At 37.3% G+C, this 19,233-nt stretch overlaps 1 protein-coding gene across 1 annotated transcript in view; it reads right to left on the bottom strand.

Annotated features, from left to right (window-relative positions):
- LOC150080959 (adenylate cyclase type 2-like) overlaps positions 1–17,726 on the bottom strand; it is a 227,757-nt gene extending 210,031 nt beyond the window's left edge. The window contains exon 1 of the mRNA XM_090381289.1: positions 17,434–17,726. The gene's annotated coding sequence lies outside the window, so the exon portion shown is untranslated. The remainder of the gene's footprint in view (positions 1–17,433) is intronic.
- Positions 17,727–19,233: the final 1,507 nt, after the last annotated feature.

Genomic DNA, 19,233 nt, shown 5'->3' with positions numbered 1-19,233 from the left:
CTTTCCGTTTTTGCTATGTGGCACAATAAATTATTAATATTAATATGAATCCAGAGCACGTAGGCAGTCGACCGGGCTAGCCGGGTGGGTAAAGTGCTTGCCTGGCAACCCAAAGGCCTCGGGCTTGGATCAGAGTAAAATGCAAAAACTTGGGGAGGTGCATTATGGCCACAGAAGCCGATGCGCCGACAACTAAAAAAAAAAAAAAAAAAAAAAAAAAAAGCAAGTAGGCATTTATATATATATTTATATATAAAGGGGAAATATAAAGAAAAATACGGAAATTGTACCCGAGTGCGCAAGGCTGTAACAAAGAATACAAATTTATATAGATAAAGATTAAAATTAGATTGAATTAATAGAAAAATACACAAATATGGAGCAGTATAGAACACAAGGTGTGCCGAGACTAATAAAAGAAGAAAAGTAAGAAAAAGAAAAAAAATTAGATATAAAAGGGAAAAGAATTTTAAGAACCTAACCAAAAGAATTATTAAATTATCTGAAATTAAAGGCTGAATCAAAGTGCCAATTAAAAGTAGAGAAGCTGAAAGGAAAATTAAAATATAGGATTAAAAGTAAAGAAAATTAGTGATCATCAAATTGAGGGTGGGAAGATAATAAAAAAAATAAGGGAAAGAAAAGGTTTGATTCAAACTAAGGAAAACAGGTAGATAGGTCAATGTTTCATCAGGGGACTACACCTCACTAGGTACCAAACTACTCGTTTCTAAAGAAACTTATGGTAATGGAAGAAAGATTAAAAGTTATGGAGGGGGGAAAATAAATATATATATATATATCTATATATATATAGATATATATTAAAAAAAAAAAAGGGGAGGAAGTAAAAGATAGATCCTCCAAAAGCATAAGTAAGGTAGTCCCAATGCAGTGTATATAATTAAATTAAGTAAATTGAAATAAATGAATTAAACAAAAAAAAATGAATACCTCGAATTCATGTATATACCTAAAGTATTAGTAAATTAATAAGAGGAGTTTACCTCAATATAGTACGTGGAACACTTCCGTATGATACCCTCCAGAAATTAAAACGGAAAAAACGAAAAAATCGACAACTTACCGGTACATTAAAGTAAAATATAAATAATTAAAGTAAATTATTAAATAATCAATTTAACACAATTCAAAATCAATTCAAAACAATTAAATTTCAAATTAACGCAATTAAAAGAATCTAACGAAAATATTCAAAACGATTTTCCTTCCTGAAGCTGACAATGCTTTTCGACCGACTGTCGTGATCACAGGAATGAAAATTATCGAATCAGGCTAAACCTGCAACTTAAATAGTGATTGTGTCTTCGCGCATGCGCGTAAAGGTCCACGCATCGGAGATCAAATATGGCCGCCGAACATTAACAGAATTCTCGTGTAATTTAATTTCAACGGTTTCTGCAATTAATAGTCGCGTATAATTACGTTGAACGTTAAGTATTTTGGCCTCGTTAAATAAAAAAGTATGTTTTTCGTTAATGGCATGAAAGGCTAATTCTGACGCTGCTGAACGAGAAGCACGAACAGAGGCTTCGTGTTGATTTACACGGATATTAAGAGAAAACCGCGTGGAACCCTGATAAGACGAGTCGCAATCACCGCAAGAAATGTTGTATACTAGATCATTAATTTGTGTTGCGAACGCCGAAAGAACCGAGCGATTGTTCAGTATAGTGTGTAACTTCCGTATAGGCCTAGCTATAATTTTAAATTCGGTATCTTTAAAGAATCTGTTAAGCTGTTTGTGCCACTGTTCAACATATGGGACAGAAATAAAGTATTTTTTGATATTACTATTGTTGATTGGTGCAGTATTTTGTATCCTATCCTTAGCTTGTACCCTAATTCGATTTATAGTGTTAATGGGATAACCCCTGTTCAAGAATCTGCTAGTTAATATTTGTATTTCTGAGTCTAAAGCAGAATCCGTCGTTGAATATTTATAGGCATTTAGAAATTGATTAAAGATAATCGATCTTTTGTAGGTGAACGGGTGGTAGCTATTATAATGTAGAAGCATACCGGTGTTTGTGGGTTTTCGATAGATGCTAAATTGTATTTTGTTCGAGTCCCGGGTAAGCGTGAAATTTAGAAAGTTTAATGACTTAGTATCCTTATCTTCCCTTTCCAATGTAAATTTGAGTCTAGAATGAATATTGTTAAATGAATGTAAAATATCTTGGATAGTACTACTATCGGTAATAACTAGAACATCGTCTAAATACCTCCCATAGTATGTGATACGGGGACGAAAAGGTGTCAAATGTATCTGCTCAATCGTTGAGAGATAGATCTCTGACATTAAGCCACTCAGGCTCAAACCCATTGGTAATCCAAAAATTTGTTTGTACACCTGTAATGATCTAGTATACAACATTTCTTGCGGTGATTGCGACTCGTCTTATCAGGGTTCCACGCGGTTTTCTCTTAATATCCGTGTAAATCAACACGAAGCCTCTGTTCGTGCTTCTCGTTCAGCAGCGTCAGAATTAGCCTTTCATGCCATTAACGAAAAACATACTTTTTTATTTAACGAGGCCAAAATACTTAACGTTCAACGTAATTATACGCGACTATTAATTGCAGAAACCGTTGAAATTAAATTACACGAGAATTCTGTTAATGTTCGGCGGCCATATTTGATCTCCGATGCGTGGACCTTTACGCGCATGCGCGAAGACACATAATCACTATTTAAGTTGCAGGTTTAGCCTGATTCGATAATTTTCATTCCTGTGATCACGACAGTCGGTCGAAAAGCATTGTCAGCTTCAGGAAGGAAAATCGTTTTGAATATTTTCGTTAGATTCTTTTAATTGCGTTAATTTGAAATTTAATTGTTTTGAATTGATTTTGAATTGTGTTAAATTGATTATTTAATTATTTATAATTTACTTTAATTATTTATATTTTACTTTAATGTACCGGTAAGTTGTCGATTTTTTTCGTTTTTTCCGTTTTAATTTCTGGAGGGTATCATACGGAAGTGTTCCACGTACTATATTGAGGTAAACTCCTCTTATTAATTTACTAATATCATTATCAACGTAGAACATATTGAGTATTACAGCTCTGATTCATACTATATACCTAAAGTATGTATGTGAAGAAAGAATAATTTTAATTTAGCATGTCAAATAAAGGGGAAGAGGCAAATTTTGACTGGGAAATTTAGTGTAACAGACAAAGGTATAGGGTGCGGGAAGGAAAATGTAAAATGTTTCTATTAATTCAATCTGATTTTAATCTTTATATATAAAGAAACTTTTTCCGAAATATACAGGGTGTTTCAGTTAAACGTTTCAGAACTTCTAAGAGGGGTAGGGTACATCCTGACAACTCGAAATCATATAGCAATGTGGGGTCGGAAATGCTTTCCTGAAGCGGTGTTGTACACAGAAGCACCATAAAGAAAAGAGACCGTAAGTGAGAAATCGTTTTAATAATACATGAAAAGAAGCAAAAGGTACATGGATTAAAGTAAGTGTTCGAAGTTTCTTCCACGGGCTACAATGCACGCCTCACATCTCCGACGCATGGACATCCGAACATTCTGGAATACTCCAGGCGAATTTCGAATTTCTTCGGCAGCTACTGCGATTCTTGCAACCAGCTCCTCAGCATTGTCAACAGGGGTGTCATAAACTAGTGATTTCATATGACCCCAGAAATAAAAATCAAGACATGATAGGTCGGGTGACCGAGTAGGCCAACGCACGGGACCACCACGTCCGATCCACTGTTGACCAAATGTGACATCCAGGTAGTTACGAACATCTCCCCTATAATGGGCAGGGGCTCCATCGTGTTGGAACCACATTGTCTGTTGCGTCGATGCAAAAAAAGTGCTACAAATCCCCTTTTTCCTGCTGAAGTGTTGTTTTCCGATGAGGCATCCTTCACAAGGAATTTTCAACACGCATAACGACCATATCTGGGCGGTCGAGAACCCGCATGCAATACGACGTCGTGCAGCACAGATTCGATTTTCGGTCAATGTATGGGCCGGTATTATGGGAGATCACCTCATCGGACCTTACCTGTTACCGTGTCGTCTAACCGGACCTATCTACTTGATCTTTCTGCAGCAAGTATTGCCACAACGTTTGAGAGATGAACAGATTTCTGCATCGACGCAACAGACAATGTGGTTCCAACACGGTGGAGCCCCTGCCCATTATAGCGGAGATGTTCGTAACTACCTGGATGTCACATTTGGTCAACAGTGGATCGGACGTGGTGGTCCCGTGCGTTGGTCTGCTCGGTCACCCGACCTATCATGTCTTGATTTTTATTTCTGGGGTCATATGAAATCGCTAGTTTATGACACCCCTGTTGACAATGCTGAGGAGCTGGTTGCAAGAATCGCAGTAGCTGCCGAAGAAATTCGAAATTCGCCTGGAGTATTCCAGAATGTTCGGATGTCCATGCGTCGGAGATGTGAGGCGTGCATTGTAGCCCGTGGAAGAAACTTCGAACACTTACTTTAATCCATGTACCTTTTGCTTCTTTTCATGTATTATTAAAACGATTTCTCACTTACGGTCTCTTTTCTTTATGGTGCTTCTGTGTACAACACCGCTTCAGGAAAGCATTTCCGACCCCACATTGCTATATGATTTCGAGTTGTCAGGATGTACCCTACCCCTCTTAGAAGTTCTGAAACGTTTAACTGAAACACCCTGTATAGATACCTTCATTTTTTTTCCCCTATGAGCAGAGGTGGAAATGACTTTTCAGAACTAGATGAATACTTTATTTATGCAGATCTAGGAAGATAGATCCAACTTCAAGTAACGTTATTTAACGATTATAACAGCTCTGGAGACGTCTCTTCAATTTCCGGCCCTGCCTGTGAATATTGGGCTGAGAATAACCAAGTTACAGGAATGTATACTATATATTGATGTTTTTGCACTATACTTATACATACGAATGCATACTGTACTTTTATGTTGATCGTGTACTCCGAAATAGATATGAATGGATTTCTTAAATTCTTCTAATTGCAACGTTGCACGCAAATTCGTGGATTAATGATGCTTCAGGCATTTGGAGCCTTCTGTATTCACTCGTCTTCAGCGTATGTCACCCTCAATTATTGACTTTGCTGTCGCACCTTCGACAATGAAGTCAAGAAGGAGGAGCTTTAGCTAAAATCGCCTCCAGACTGTGAGTTACCTTTGCTGTTTGGAAACTTTACTTGCATCGAATGTCGGTTTGTTTATAACGTGTACGTCACAGCGGCTAGCACTCGCCGCACTCCGGTACAGCACGTAATTTCCTGCAATCGGTCTGCTGCTTTCTCCATCACTCTCTTAAAGTGCCAATTTGGAAACATGCCAGAAGTTATTTTAATAATATAACCTATACAATAATACTGCTTTAGTCCCTAATACGATAATACCACTCGATATGTGAGTTTTATTATCCTATTATGGGCTGTGCGATGTAGCTCGGTTGGTTATGGGTTTGAATCCCATAGGAGATGGAGCAATTCTTAAAGGCCTTTCGAGGATGTAGTTAATCGATCTCAAGCGGGAGAGGAGAAATTCAGAATTCGGCTTTTCAGCCCAACCCTAACTGGCATGTTAGGGTTGGGCTCTAACAAACTTTCTGGTTAAGATGCTGATGTAGCGTAAAACTACCAAATACTTGATGATATGCTTCCTCATTTATATCTGTCATTTACATTACTTAATTTTTTTTCCAAAGGAATTAAAATATATATATATACATCGTCTACAGTCAGATTTGACCACGTATAACAAGAAACAATTGCACAACAGAAATTCATTTTGCCACAATGCTTCTGACTAATCGTTGAACTACTTTTTGAAATATACTGCTACGTCATAAAGTGAGAAACGGAATTTCGCAACTTGACATTGATAATGGAATTTTTTGTTTAATTATCTTAAGTGCTGTCACTTTACTATATGAAAAACTGCCACTGCTTCCAATATTTAGATGAACTCACCTACAATTCCGTTTGGTTTAAGGCAATGAGTAAGTGAAGTAGACAAAGGGACCTGAAATATGTTAACTGAAGCCATTGTCCTGAAGGTGCACCTCTTGTAAGTACTTCTTGAGTTTTTCATTTTGGCATATTTTAGTTCCTTCGTCAGTTTCATCTTACCCATTGCATTAGACCGGGGTTCAAGCCCCTGACTACTAAATACGGTGTTGTTCCTGTATTCTCTCTATCTTGTGAACTCCTTTGACCATGTGGTCGTCCCGGAGTATAAACAGAAAATTTATTATTATTATTAAACCAAGAGCAACTGTAGGTTAGTTCATCTAAATATTAGAAACACTGGCTGTTTCAGACTTAGATATTGGTACTGTATTATCACGTTTCATATATACTATTCCTTCTATAATTATTTTATTTCACAAACCTTGCAACCTTCGAAAGTACCACTTTGCAGGGGAGACGAGATTGTCTCGACGAAGTTTTTTGTACTTCCGTAGCTTTCTGAATTCTTTTTTTTTTTTTTTTTTTTTTTTTTTTTCAAATCTCAACGCAGTGAAGCCAAGGGGACTTCATAATCTTGCTTTATACCTTTGAGAAGGTTGCGGAACTCCGTTGAGTATCACAGTTCATTGTAATGTTCCTGGAATAACAGAAATCGACCTTACAGTAGTTATAAATATACAGTTTCTTGGGAAGTCATGTTTTATTTACATGAACAGTGTAAATAAATTGGAACATTCATTTAGAAGCAGCGGCAGTATTTTCGTACCGGAACTGCTATTATATGATTCTTTTCTAAGCCGACCGGGCTAGCCGAGTGGGTAAAGTACCTGCCCGGCAACCCAAAGGTCGCGGGTTCGATTCTCGCCTCGGGCTTTGGATCAAAGTACTGCAAAAACTTTGGGAGGTGCAATATGGCCACAGAAGCCGATGCGCCAACAACTACCAAATCAAAAAAAAAAAAAAAAAAAAAAAATATGATTCTTTAAAATTTAATAGTAACCTTCAACCGTAACCTTCAATAGTAACCTTTAAAATTTAATAGTAACCTTCATATTACAGATTGAGGGCCAAAAGTACCTAAGTTTTGTTCTACAGGCCTGTATTGCAGTCGGCAATCGCACGGAATACTTTCTTTTCTTTTCTTTTCTTCTCTCTCTCTCTCTCTCTCTCTCTCTCTCTCTCTCTCTCATTTCCAAGTTAAGAGAAAGTTTCTTCTGCATTTCTACTTCACCTTGACCATAGAATAACTTTTCGGCCTCGGAGATAAAAATAAACATTTTGCATTTGTCTTCAGATCAGTCGACTGTACGACAGCTGAGAGCGTGGGCGGTTATTTGTTGTCTTTTGTCGATGTAGCAATTAAGACCATAATGCACTGTAGCTGTAGGACTAGCCTAGCATCCATCTCAGAAAATTTGTACGAAAACTCTGCCTTGTGTGCCACGGTCGGTTTGCCAGCTGTTAAAGTAAAAAATTCTTTCACACCAATCTGAGATTAACTCATCGCTGAAGGGGGGGGAAAAATGCTAACAATATTCTTCTTTAAACCAACCATATTCCCATATCGAGTAACGATCTTGCTGACTTGGAGGGTTATGCAGCTAATACAACCTACCATTAATCATTTCAATTAAGCCTTAAGTAAGTAAAGTAATTTTCCAATACATGAATAATGTAATAAATAGGATATAGCAGAGGTTCTCAAATTGTGTGTCGCTACGCCCTGGGAAGGCGCCATAATTTACCAGGGAAGTCGCGGACGATGTAATAGTTTATGTAAGATTTCCGTGGCAAATATTAAAAATGTATTAAGAATGATTTTTTTTTTTTTACAATTAGATATCTACTACTATTTGATCTGTATTATTAATGTAAATAATTATAGAAAATTTTTGACGAATAGAACGCGTCATGTCCCCTTTTCCTCGTTATCTTTATATGAATTTTGGTGTTTAGCAAAACACGAATACGTACCCGGAATGTAGCAATAAAGCTTCGCGAATACTAGTGCCATTTGCAAGTTCTTACCTTGTGAAGTTGGATTTTCGGCATTGGCAGTCATTAAATCTAAGTACATATCAAAATTAAATGTTGAAAAAGAAATACGTGTCGCCATTTCTAAAATGACGCCTAAGTTTGATGAATTATGCAATAAAAAGCAAGCACAAACATCACATTAATGTTAAGAATAAAATAATATTTCGATTATTATTTCATGTATTAATAATTATTGTATTAACATATTAAAAATAAGAAATTGCACAATTATAGATATTTTACTTCAAGAGAGGCGCCGGGAAAATTTTACAGGTCAAGGGAAGTGTGGGCTCAGAAAGTTTGAGAACCGCTGGGATATACCTAGACTACTCAGAATTAATGAAAAGCTCAAATAAAAGATTGGAAGTTTAAAGTGCTACGTAAAAAGCCGCAGTATTACATGCGGCTTTTTTACATAGCATTCTAGGTTTTCCAGGTCGGAAAAGCCCTGGGAATTGCCTGGGAGAGGAGAAGGGGGAAAGAAACTTGTATATTTATATATTTTGCGCGCTATAATTCGTTATGTAATAATGTGCGACCAGCCAGTACAGTTTAAAAGAACATTTTATAGAACAGTTGTGAGATGAGCATCGATGTATAGAGCATCGTTTCCCAATTTTTTTTTAGTCACGGAACACATATTTATTGAACACTTACGAAACACAAGTTTAGCTGGAGTCAAAGAACTGTTTGCTAATATTTTATTACATACGACTCACTGTGCATCAGGAGCACCTTTATTTCCAACACATGTAAAGCCGAAATTTAAATAACTGTCGTCATACTTTCGTTTTGGTCTTGTTAGTTCGTTCCTGTGTTTTCACTTCGGATTTTTGGGGAACAAAAGGCTGCGATTGTTCATCCTCACTTTGAGTGTGATAATATTGTGTTATTTTCATCGACCACAGTTGCACTACTAGTAGTTTCTTCTCGTTTTAAAGTTCCTTTATTCATCCACAAATCCATGGTCATTTATTTTAATAATAATATTTAGAAATACTGATAATTACAAAAAAAAAAAAAAATTATACAAGAAAGTGTTTGGTTATGAAGTCGATTGGCTTCCTCCCCCTCTCCTTCAACCCGTGTACTTCAAGCTAAATCGCATACGAATGGCATATTAGATCACTACATTGCTACTTTTTCATAGAGGTCATTACCTCCACGCATACTTCTCTATGCAAAAGCCCGCCAAAATAAAGTGTTCCGCAGTCTATTTGATTATTAGTCCATCCCATAACCAAAAAAAAATTATATTAGTAAATTAATAAGAGGAGTTTACCTCAATATAGTACGTGGAACACTTCCGTATGATACCCTCCAGAAATTAAAACGGAAAAAACGAAAAAATCGACAACTTACCGGTACATTAAAGTAAAATATAAATAATTAAATAATCAATTTAACACAATTCAAAATCAAAATCATTGATTTTGAATTGTGTTAAATTGATTATTTAATTATTTATATTTTACTTTAATGTACCGGTAAGTTGTCGATTTTTTCGTTTTTTCCGTTTTAATTTCTGGAGGGTATTATACGGAAGTGTTCCACGTACTATATTGAGGTAAACTCCTCTTATTAATTTACTAATATTATTATCAACGTAGAACATGTTGAGTATTACAGCTCTGATTCATACTATCTAGTTAAAAATTATAATGATACAAAAGTGGTGTACGCTACAAATATGCAAGAATTATTTATTTTATTTTATTTTTCACGGAACACAGTTTGGAAAACCCTGGTATAGAGACAACGGAAGAAGTTTATACATGATGAGAAAGCTGACGTGAATGTGTGATGATACAAGGAAGGACAAAGTGAGAAATGGACCTCACATCGAGTTGCTCTGATAAACATAGTGTGTTCGTCAGAAGAACTCTAGGTGTAAAGTTGATTGAGGGGGGGGTGAGGAAAGAGTGCAGGAACGTAGACTAAAATGGTTTACTACATAAAGGACAACCATAGACTGCTCCGGTAATTAAGATCCGGACGGAGTACGAAGAAGAAGAAGAGAAAGACCAAAAAAAAAAACCTCTCCATTGCTGTTTTAGGCCATTAGTTGGCCTAAGACAGCAATGGAGAGGTAGGACTAAAACAAACTGGCCCAACGTAGATGGGTTAAATCTTAGGAGAAGAAGAATTATTTATGTAATAATAATTGTAATTATAGGAAGGATAACTGATTGATATGGGGGATACGCTGAATGCGACGCACCAGGCCTCGATACAGAAGGGTGCCCAGAAAAGTTTCTCAAATGGTTATAACATAGCTATAATAAAAGAAGGGGGACCCAAAACTGGCATTGCACCAAGACCCTCTTCCACGGGATATCATTGCACGGCCCTTCCTGGTGCAAGAATTCGTGATAGTTTTCTTCTAATATTTGTCTTTGTTGAAAACTAGTGAATTGTTTTAAGGATCACTTTCTGCTAGAGATGTTTCCAATACTCTGATTGGAACCTGATGATGGCATTTTCCATCACTAGAAAAGAAACAAATTTTTCTTTCTACACTGGTGTGTACGTGCTGGATGCCTACTAACGCGGCCTGAACAGCCCTTAAGATTCCTGCTGTAATCGAAATATACCCCCCTCCCAATTAAATTTCTGGGCACACCAGAATTTCGCGGAACATCGTATTGGATTACAGAAGTCTTTGTTAAAAGCCGAGGTTCCGCTTTCCTGATTTCTTGCTGTTTTCATAGCAGACCACAATGCTAATAGCGACAGTAGAACGTGTAATTATGTCTTTAACTTTTGTGACAATACTTGCTTGTGCTGTTGACAATATTGTTCATGAAGTCTCTTTTTACCTTTACGTACATCACTGTACCGTTTAAACAGAGTTAGTTAAAAATACAAATATTAAAGACAATAGCCACAAAGCTACATATTACTTAAGTCTGTGTTTACGTGTTTTCACATCCATAGTTTAATTTACGAAGTTACATTCGCCAGCACAAATTATGAAGAGAGAGAGAGAGAGAGAGAGAGAGAGAGAGAGAGAGAGAGAGAGAGAGAGAGCCCTTTGGTGTCTGTTAAAATTAATTGGTTAGACTAATTGCATTGTACTGTGTCAAGTAAGATTCACTTGAAACTGGATATGACATTGAATTCAATTGGAAGAGACTTTAAACTGGATGAAAATTTTCATACAGATTTATTTATTTATTTTTAAAGAAGTGACCGCTGTATTCTTCTTGGGGTTGTCCTAACCCTCTCCTCTCACGCAGGATAAGGGGCTTCATCAGTATAAACAGGGTCGGATTTAAACTTGTGGCCCTAAGCTATAAGATGTAGGCGGCCCTTCTCTCTCTTACAGTTCACCTGTGACAATATTTAAAAAAGGATTTTTTTTTAAGATGGAGCAAGGGCACTTGTAATGTGAGGTCCTAAGCTGTAGCTTGTTTAGCTTATGCGTAAATCCGGCCCTGAGTATAATGTTGGAATAACGCTAGAAAGTAGATCCCAGCCCCACGTGTTAGGGATTTTAATTTTCTTTGAGCTGGTTAATATACTCGTGCCAGTTTGCTACAGTTTTAATTCTATAGTTACCTTTTTTTTTTTTTATTATTTCATTTTGTAAATAATTGTTTGAGTATCCCTTAAGTATCGGGAGGCTGTAAATCCCTGGCCTTATGGGCGTGAAAGGCAATAAACATTCTCTCTCTCTCTCTCTCTCTCTCTTCATTCAAAGGTATTAGTCTTTACTGATCTTCTTACTGAACATGGCCCTCGACAGTGGAGTGGTCAACACTAGGGTACAAAAGTAAACATGCTTTGAGTAGCCATGGTTCAAGCTTGCTTGACTAACTAAATACGGTATATGTTCTTGTATTTTCTCTATCTTGTGAACTTCTCCGACCTAATGTGTTCGTCTTGGAGTAAAATATCGCCGTTTTTCTGGTCCGTGGCCATTTGTTTCACCACTATCCAATTCTTCCTTCAAAGAATACATGATTTGTATCAAAATAACTCCTCTTACTTAGCATCATAGGTGACCTATAGAGGTAAGTGCAGTAGTACCTGTTATGCGCAAGCTAAATACATAAGAACTTGCTCGGTTCTTTTGCGTTTCAAGTACAGTCGTCAAATTCAAAGCAAATGATTAAATTAAACAGGGGGGGGGAGGTAGCGGGCTGCAGCTTCGTCATGGCCCCCGAGGTTGTGCCCCGGACGCAATTACTATTGGGCTGTGGCTCCGGCGATCTTATTTTTGGGATTTCTAAGAATATGTGTGACAAGGCTGCTTAAATCTGACACTAACAAGAGGAATCGCTGGGAAAAGATATGCGATTTATCTTTTGAAGTGAATTTTAAATAAGTAGGTTTGTTCCCGTATTTTCTGTACGTATCCAGAAGCAGACTGGCCTTAGAAACTACTGAAAAACATCTTCTTAGATAGTCTTTCATGGTCAAAATTAAAATGTTATTAATGCAATGGGTGCAATCCAATATCAATTCAATAACCGCCTGATTTTGGCGTTGACGCAATAGGCCGAGGCACCATCTCTGACGAGATAGTGCTGAAATAGAAATTTTCATTCGACTTTTAATCTGGCGATGATAACACAGCACAAATAAACGCAAAACTCAGGATATAATTAACAAGGAAAATATCATATTGTTCTTAGCCGATTTTCGATGGAATCATTAAAAATATACATAGAATCGAGGTTCCCCTGTAAAAACAAGCGCAATTAGAGGAGACAGAATATTTCCTCCTTAGCGTGTAGAGAACTATTCTTACTTATTCTCAGTGAGTACCATCACCCAGACGACACCGTTTTAAGGCTAGTTGGCTTTTCATCGGTGGGTAGTGGTAAGACAAGTAACAACAGTCTTCTCTATTAGTGAAGCGTTACTTATTCGAGGTAGTGCAATACATAGGCAACTCGTTTTGAAGGAAGAGCACAGTATGAGATACAGACGAAATGATGCCTTTCACACTACTATCGTAGTTGTTCTTTAAGGGTTATCTATGGTGTATCTACACTAATATTATATAGAATCTTAAACTCTTAAATATTATGCATTGTTGCATTTAGTTTAAGTAAATTAATTAATTACCTGGTACTAGATCTATCATAATTTTTTTAATTTTGGATGCTTCCATATATGGACATTCCAAATTTAATGCCCATGCATATTTAGTTTTTTCATACAATTTTTCATATAAATCGGAAAATAATAATAATTTTTATAAATAATCTTAAATAAATGTATAAATACATTTTTAAGGTTCCGTGCGTGAAAGTATCCCAATTACAACAGCATAACGTTACTGCTTTAGGAGAATGAGAATTTCAGCAGCTGATTACTGCAGAAAACAAAAAAACACCAGATTCATTCTTTGCCGATTTATGCCAGGCATCAGTAGTCTAACCAATTAATTTTAACAGACACCAAAGGGCGCTCTCTCTCTCTCTCTCTCTCTCTTCATAATTTGTGCTGGCGAATGTAACTTCGCAAACATTCCTCGGAACAAAGTGAACAATCCAGTCTTCAAAAGCTTCTTGAAAAAATACTGCTCCCGAAAAATTCCTGACGAAGCAACGTTACAGAAAAATTACCTCGAGGACTGCTATAAATCGGTATGCTCTCATTGATATTATTAAATAATTTATTATTTAATAAAATCCAAAAGACTGAACGCTGTGCAGGCTATATTTTAATTAATTAATTAATTTATTTATTTACTTATTATTTGCAATGTCTAAACAATATTCGCGAAGATATTGTAAGCAGCTGTGTGTGGGGTTCAGTTGATGAAACCACGGATTGTGAAGGATAAAGCTAATTTTATTGTCGGAAAGCTTGATTCAGATGAACCATCTAAATCGTATCTCCTTGCATCAAAGGTTCTGAATAAAACTAATCGTGCAACTGTTGCTAGATTCACTTTTCGCAGTGATGCATCTCTAAAATGGCAGCCAGTGCTATGTTGCCATTTTTTAATAAAAGTCCCTCTGTACCGTTTTGTTTCCGTTGTTGTGTCGGTGTTGTTTCCTTCATCATTTCTGTACCTCACGAGGTTCCTTTGGCATGCTTTCCCCATTTGCAAAATTTCCCAAGTTTTAGAGAATACGGCCGTTGAAGGACTTCCTCTAGCTCCCGATGTCAGTAAGCGTTTAATTTTGCCCCGATCACATCTTGCGATGTTGAGAGGTCCTTCTCTGCTTACAAGCGAATATTAGCAGATGATAGAAGGGGATTAACTCCAAAACACTTGGAGTGGATACGGGTATCGCAATGCGATGGAAAGTACTGTTGTTGTTGTTGTTGTTTTTGATTTTTAGGAGCATTAGCAACTAAGGCCATATTGCTCCGGGAATATGCGGTGGTCATTCCCTGACCTTTCCGTATTTGGTGGTCACGGGCTCGAACCCCGGTCTAATCAAGAAGCGTGTGCTACGCACTGTTGCTCCTTCCCACCTGGCTACGGAGGCGCCTGATGGAAAGTACTTAGAAACTTAAGTGTTAGTAGTCTTGTACCTTAGCCTATACATTTTGGTTTTTGTATGTTTAAAAAAAAGTATTTTAATGTTTATATTTCAAAAAAACAAGACTTGCAAATTGTGATATTTTCATTATATTACTTGTTAGAAATTTGTATAACAAGTCGTTGAACAACTTTAAAAGAATAAAAAAAGTAAATATCATTTATACGGTATGTAAAGATAAATTATTTAGTCATATTTAAGGTTATATTTGGTTAAATTTAATGACATATTTTCATCATGTTTTGACATTTTTAAGGTCATAAAAATCCGAACCCTAGTTATTATATACCGAGTAGTCTTTTTATTAGGTACACTTACCCCTTCTACGAAGTGGATTGCCCTTAGATCGACCTTCAGTAAAAGCATCACATGTTCATATATATACGAGTACTTGTGCTTGCGGTAGAAAGCAAGTTGGCAGGATGCTGAAGGTGTACAATTTCGTGCGAGAATGGGCAAGACGAAAGATTTAAGGGACTTGGCTGAAGGTATGTAGTCTGCGCCAGACTTGCCTATTTGAATATCTTGAAAACTTCGCCCTTTTGGGGTTTTCGAACGACTGTGTCTCGGGTGTATGGAGATTGGTACAATAGCTAAATAACATCTGGTCAAAAGTCATCCTGTGGTGGGATGCAGCTCGCTGATGCAAGAGGCTAAGGCAGGCTGACAGGACTTAAGCAGAGTAAAAGAAAGGCCAGTCAGTCAAAAAAAAAAAAAAACCCTCGTAGAACAGTGGTAATCAAAGAGCCATTTCAGAACACACAATTGTCGTTCGTTGTCACGGATGGGGTATGCTTGCCGAACCGAGTTCCACTCCTGTTAGTAGATTTTTGTGATTGACGCTTTTCAAAGATCCTCCGTGACAGTTTAGTGGTTTCGCTACTTGTCACTCGTTTGGAGAGGTCTGAGTTCGAGTACTCTCGATGACAGAGAATTTTTGAAGATGTCTTCAATCGGGACTGTAGTTAGCCGATCTGAGGCAGAAGGAATAGGATTTACCAAGTGAGTTATTCCGGGTTTTTTTTTTTTTTTTTTTTAGCCCTCACAACATGCAAATCAGTCCGTGAACACTGTAAAGACATAATACACAATGGCGCAATATGGTCTAAGTAGTTGTTGTTTCGCTTAAAAATCAACCAACAGTTTCTCAGAGATTGTTATGTCCTTTATTTAACAGTAGGACTCTTTTGACTCCTTCTTACTATTTCATGGTTCAAATGTGCTTTCAGTCCCTTTGAAAAGTACCCTACTAGATTTACATACAAGCAGAAAACTGCTCGTATGTAAATCTAAGTGCCCTCGTTCTTAGCTCTTTTCAGTGATTTTCCCCTATTCAGGTTTACTTGAATAGGAGAAACAGTCAGTAAAGATTCTATTCTTTTTTCTTTTCCTCGGTTGAACCTTTCAGCCCCCTTGTCATCCATTTTGACATTATTCCTTGCTGCACTTCTTAACTGGAATTTGAATGAGTTAGTGTCTTCAGGATGAATCCCTTAAACATAACTTCCACAATGCATTCTTATTTTGTATATCGTCCAGTCTGTCCAGTTAATATAACCAAAGTACCTCAATTTGCATATAACTTCCCCACCCTTTCCTTTGACAACGAAATTTCTTTGGACACTACCCGATGTCGGTTGCTGTCCTGCCATGTTTTGATACTGTCCAAATTCTTGGTGAAAATCAGATCAAGGATATTTGCAAGTTAAAGAAAAGTAAGTATGATTTCCCAGTAACAAGGCAATCATATACTTGCTTCTCCATTCATTGCTTAAAATGCCGTTTATCATGCTATTCGCATTTTGGCCTTTAACACACCCTCGCTATCATCTTTTCTTCACTGCTCGATGCACAATGACCTTGTTCTCCATGCTGAGAAAAATTTTCCCCAAAACCATTGGAGGAAAATTTAATTAATCCATAACGCTTTCAGTATATAGTCCTACTTACGGTATCGATAAAACTGTAGGCGCAAATATATTCTAACCTAACTCGGGGCATCTTTTCTACGTGGTCTTCTATTTATCCACCAGATAAATAAAGGCGTCATCAATTCGTGTGCGATTAACGTCATTAATTTCCACTTGAATAATAATACTCTTTAGATCCCTTAAAAACTGACAACCTGTTTTTTACGTCTTCAATTTTCGTTCCAGGAAGGAAGACATACCCTGGTAGATTAGATCTAATGTAGACCTGCCAAGTTCATGGATATTTCCAACCAGATTTCTTTTCGCCTCTGGCACACAGAAGATTATATATTAGAAGTGGCTAGTTAGCTTTCCTCGTCGATAAGTAAATTTCCTTACATACAAGGAGACCTTGGTTTAACACTCTGCCCTACAGTGATAACTGACCCTCCTCACTAGTTCTCAACATCTGTTTTTTTTTCTAAGTGAAATAGAACGGATAGCTTTAGGTTAAAGAGAATGTTAATCAATAGCCCTAGTTTTAAAATGGGTCTACGGTAGAACCAATTTTCACTAATACCATGTGGTTCCGATTAACTGGCTTCGTTTCTCTTAATGACGGTTAGTTTTTTTGTTATTTCAATCAGGCGTGGCAGACATGACAAACGGCAGAACTTTCAAATCATTTCGCTTTCAGCGTGAAAAGAATCCGAGTCTTGCAGTAAGTGGAAGAAGTCAGAAAGTCCTTTACGAAAACAATCGGGTTGTGGGTGGGGGAAACGAGAAAGAGAAGTCGTTTAACTCAATTTCAGAGAAACAGGAGATATGTTCCTGTAAATGCAGACATCCTTTCATTAATATTGACCTGAAATCCTCGTTCTGAAAATAATTATGCATTATAGGTGTTCCGTAGCAAGTCCCTTAATCTAAGGATTCTCACAGTAATAAAAAATAGCAAATGGTATCAGTGACTTACCTCAGACTATTACGAATGGGAGCAGTAAGCCTCTAATCCTGGAAAAGTATATCCTGACACGAATTCCAAGTAGGATCAGCTTCTCACTCGATTCAATCCTGACACGAATTCCAAGTAGGATCAGCTTCTCACTCGATTCAATGTCAGTTTAGTGCTCATCTGATATTCCGTGATAATATGTGTCACGGATAAAGAATGCGATACCCCGTGGTGAAAGGCGTTTCATCCGTAGCTATCGAACACAGTGGCTTCGCCGATACTGCCCTATCTCGGATGCATGCAGTCCGATAGTGAGATGTGAAATGTTCCGATATCCTAGTCGGCACGCTCGGCAGTGTGGCATTCCTACATTGTGTAACAACTACAGTTGATCACGTGCGAGGAAATCCCTCCTGTGGTCACATGACAAGAAAATCGGAGCATTTCGTAAGGGAAGGTGTAGCAACTAGTATGACGTAGCCATGGCAATAAACACCGGGAATTTTAACGAAGCTCCTGTCCTCATGCAGCGTAACTCAAGCTTCGTTGAACACACACACACACACACAACTGAAGTCGTGCGTCAGCAATGAAAAAGAAAGTTATTTATTGCTTTCCACAACGGTGGAAACAATCATCAGTGATGTTTTTCATCGTGTATGCTGTGCAGCTTACTTTTTATTCAGCAGTACGGCAAAGAGGGGTATCTTTATAAATGCGCCACGCGACAGACAAGTTGGTTCACACACATGCAAAGAAATCTAAACTGCAAATACGTTTTACCATTTAACGCACAAAGCAGAAGCGCCTCAAGGATTTGCAGAACGTGAAAAGCAATTGAACGGAATTTGTGTTTAGTATTCGAAAGGATTTTTATAAATAACAATACCGAATACCAAGAATAACAATACCAAAAAGATAAAAAATGACAGTTTTTCGTGCATGGGTTAAAAGTAAAAAAGGTCAACTCCCACATAGACCTTACCTGGGATGATGGTATTATATTCCGGTATCACTTTTGCAACACTAGGTCTAAAACATACTTAGCCATGTGGCAGAGCTGGTGGGAATAATAAATTCTAAGCTAACGTTTTCTTATATACAAAAATGCTTTGTATATAAGAAATCCAATCCAATATAATCCAATCTCGTTGTATGCGATATGGTCACTGCTCCATATTAAAACGAGTTTATAGGTCTCGAATACTGGATCCTCAGGTGGATGAACAGGATAGTCTAAAAAAGTCCTTTATCAACTTTAGAGCAATACTGTATGCGAATTAAGACATTCTCCACCTGGAAACAGCAAATTGTATCAAGGAACATTCATATACTTACATAGGTCGAATTGACGCTCCTAGTTTTGTGAACATCGTCTGTATAGTCCGACAATAGCTGGGAGAAATCAAATAGATCACATCTGCCATTTGTGCCCTCAGCATCTAGGCCATCAAGAATATGTTCCCTGTGAACACAATAAAAGTTCTTCAGTGTATTTGGCCTAGATCCAGAAATTCTTCAACGAGAAATCATACATAATACAGATCTAAGGAAGATCTACCCAATGAACCAGTTCTGACAGGTGGATGCCAGAAAATGAGGCACCCCAGGTCTTGCTGCGTTAGGAAGATCAGCCTGGAAGCTCACAGAATATAGTTCTGATGGGAGTTCACAAAGACTTGGAACTTGCTGTCTATTATCTGTTCATAATTTTTTTTTTTTTTAATAGAGAACAGTAAAGCGCTTAAATGTTTGTTTTTTAATGCTTTATCCCAGGGGTGGGGAACCTTTTTACATTGTAAGGACATATTTTATTTAACC

Source organism: Mastigoproctus giganteus, chromosome 9, assembly GCF_048544385.1.
Source record: "Mastigoproctus giganteus isolate SK-2022 chromosome 9, ASM4854438v1, whole genome shotgun sequence".
NCBI classification, from domain to species: domain Eukaryota; kingdom Metazoa; phylum Arthropoda; class Arachnida; order Uropygi; family Thelyphonidae; genus Mastigoproctus; species Mastigoproctus giganteus.
Note: the sequence above shows the minus strand (reverse complement) of the source record. Positions and strands in the feature narration are given on the sequence as shown.